This window comes from Erythrolamprus reginae, chromosome 6 (assembly GCF_031021105.1).
Source record: "Erythrolamprus reginae isolate rEryReg1 chromosome 6, rEryReg1.hap1, whole genome shotgun sequence".
Classification (NCBI taxonomy): Eukaryota; Metazoa; Chordata; class Lepidosauria; order Squamata; family Dipsadidae; genus Erythrolamprus; species Erythrolamprus reginae.
Window position 1 is genome coordinate 14815706 of NC_091955.1, and position 3535 is coordinate 14819240.

Genomic DNA, 3535 nt, shown 5'->3' on the forward strand with positions numbered 1-3535 from the left:
AGATGCAGTGGAAGAAGCCAAAGGTGCCCCTTTTATATCACATGTTTCTTCGAGATGTTTCCATTAGGATGAAAGATTCAAACCATGCCTCAATCACCAGTGCCAATCTTTTTATGTCTATCCACCAGCTTTTAATTAATGCCAGTAAGAGCCAGTTCTTTTCATCTTCTTTACAGTTGTTTCAGGATCATTCTGGGGAGTTTTTTTAAAAACAAGGTCTGGTTTGTGGTTGGTCTGCTTTGCGATTGGTAAAGCACGGATTCTTTAAACTCTGAATTATTTTACGAATAATAATAATAATAATAATAATAATTATTATTATTATTATCATTATCATTACAACACAGCAAACGAGATCACTATGCTGGATTTCGTATTTCATCACCAGTCGGGCGCTTCCCAAGCACCTAGGACTGCGTCATGTAGCGGCGAATTATGTTTGCCGATCCCAGTAAAGCGGCCTTTTGCAATTGACAGATGGAGATTTTGTCAATTCCGATGGTTTTCAAATGTCCACTGAGATCCTTTGGTACTGCACCCAGCGTGCCAAGTACCACTGGGACCACTTTCACTGGCTTATGCCAGAGTCGATGCAGCTCGATTTTTAGATCTTCGTATTTCACTAATTTCTCTAGCTGCTTCTCCTCAATTCTGCTGTCTCCTGGGATTGCGATGTCGATGATCCATACTTTCTTTTTCTCCACGATCACAATGTCTGGTGTGTTATGCTTCAGAATTCGGTCAGTCTGAAGTCCCACAGTAGTTTTGCTTGCTCATTTTCGACCACTTTTTTGGGCTTATGATCCCACCAGTTCTTTGCCACTGGTAAATGGTAGTTCCGGCACAGGTTCCAGTGGATCATCTGTGCCACAGCATCATGTCTATGCTTGTAGTCAGTCTGTGCGATCTTTTTGCAGCAGCTGAGTATGTGATCGATTGTTTCATCTGTTTCTTTACAGAGTCTGCACTTTGGATCGTCTGTTGATTTTTCAATTCTGGCTTTGACAGCATTTGTTCTAATGGCCTGTTCTTGTGCCGCCAGTATTAGTCCTTCTGCCTCCTTTATGAGTGTTCCACTATTATTATTATTATTATTAGTAGTAGTAGTAGTAGTAGTAGTAGTAGTAGTATTACTAGTATTACTAGTATTACTAGTATTATTATTGGCAAAAAGAACCTGAATGTAGGATTCTTTCTTCTGTCAGGACACACATTGCACTACTCAGAATAACTTTCTTAAGAAGATTGTTTAGAATCCTACTTATCATAATTAGTGTCTGGGTTTAACTGAACTCCTATATGCCAACATCTTGGCTTCAAACAGTTTATAATAGCTGGCATATACTGGGCACCTTTACCAAAGAGAGAGAGTTGTTTAACTTTCATAGGTGTTTGAAAGAACCTGGGCTGGATGTATCACTTGGATCATAGAGCATGAAGCTGAGATCCTTCAAATGGAACCTTCTATATTTTGTAGTCTTGATAAACCAGATGGATTGTTTACATCTCCTTAGAAAACTCGACACTTTTGTTTGCACGCAGTTGGCCCATAAGGAGAATTCCTTGTGGAAATAATGCTCTGATGACCACGTGTGCTTAAGAGAATGTGGCATTCATTTAACAACCACCATGACACTAAACAACCACTGCAGAAAAGTACAATCACGCATGGTTACTCATTAACAATTAAGCATGACTTAAACATTGTAATTGCAGGCTCAGTTCTGGTCATTAGTTGAGGACTACCTCTAAATGCCCTGAGTGCAATCCCAAAACATCTGGAGCGCCATTTGAACAGATCAGCATTGACAAAATCATCAGCCAATTGCAAAAGGCAGCTAAGTAGAGTAACAGCTTCCATCCTGCGACAGCCTCTATAACACCATCAAACGGTAACATCTACCTATCGCAGGGCGAGTAGAGACTCAATAAATGGATGAAAATGTCAAATCCAACCTAAACATCTGGTTGATTGTGTGACTAACAATAATAATAATAATTACTGAAATGTGTTGATTTTATTTAATATTGCTGCCCACTTTCTTATCTTTCTTTTTCCAGTTTGCTAATCTGTCACATTTATTTGAATAAATACTCTTGGGCAGGCAAGGTAGTGTTGCCGGCGCTACCGGTGTAGTTGCGTGGACAACTCTGGCGAATGGTGGGGGCGCGTGCATGTCTGCGTGAAATTTGGCTCCTGCACATGCGCAGGAAGCCAAATCTCATGAGAACGCACACAAGATTTTGGCGATTTTCAGCATTTTTTTGCTGTGCAAAAGCAAAAAACCACCGAAAATCGGTGAAAACTCACTTGCGCAAGTGTCCTCATGCAAGATTTGGCTTCCTGCGCATGCACAGAAGCCAAATCTCGTGTGGGCGTGCACACCTACCCGCCAGTCACCTGGAGCTGCACACGCAGCTCCATTTTTTGCTACCGGTGCGATGGCGTCAAGCGTACCGGTAGGAATCCAATATTGCTGTTGAGACAGGAATCGATCCTGCAGCAGTGATGGGCCACCAGTCACTAGTACTCAAGGTGCACTCGCGCATTTGCTCGCATGAGATTCGGCTGCTGCGCATGCACAGCAACCAAAATCTCGCATGAGCATCCTCGTGTGAGCGAGATTTGGCCAAAAACCCGACAGAAATCGCCAGTATCTCCCAGTTGTGCACGTGCACGGCTCCAGATCTACAGAGCTGCATTCCTGGCTGCACGAGACCTACCGGAGCCGCACACCTGGGCGCACCAGCTGCCGCCTGTCACTGTCCTGCAATCCAAACTGTTGAACTGAAAATCCCGCATTATTACAACAACGTAAAACCATGTTTAGTAAAGTTACTATACCAGTGATAGCAAACCTATGGCACAGGTACCACAAAAGGCACGCAGAGCCATATCTGTTGGCACATGAGCCGTTGCCCTAGCTCAGCTCCAGAACGTATGTGCGCACCAGCCAGCTGATTTTTGGCTTACGCAGGGGCACTTTGAGGGCATTTTTGGCTTCTGAGGGCTGGGGAGGGTGAAGAACGGGCCAACTGGGCCCATCAGAAGCTGGCAAGTGGGTTGTTTCTGGCCTCCAGAGGGCCTCTGGGGGGGCAGAGGAGGCAATATTTGCCCTCCCCAGGCATTGAATTATGGGTGGGGGCACTCTCACAGGCAGGATAGTGTGTGCGCATGTGCTTTTGGCGCCCAAGGGAAAAAAGGTTCGCCATCACTGTACTATACTGTTTTGTAGGTAATACACGCACTAAAATGTGTAATCAAGTACAATATGAAAATCAGACCTGATCGCTGAGGCTGTCCATGCTTTGATTCCCACATTGTTGTGTACACATCCTTAGACGTTTCCCCACACCCTCCTCCCTGCTCACACTCCATTGACCTGAAGATCAATAAATCTTGCGATAAATAAGCCAGCAGCAGTTGGACTTGCTGGTGCCAGCCAGTCTTGACCTCCAAAGTTCCACTGGTGTCCCCTCCTGCGCGTATAAAAGCCTCTGCGGAATTAACATCAACTTGGTTACAGACACAGAC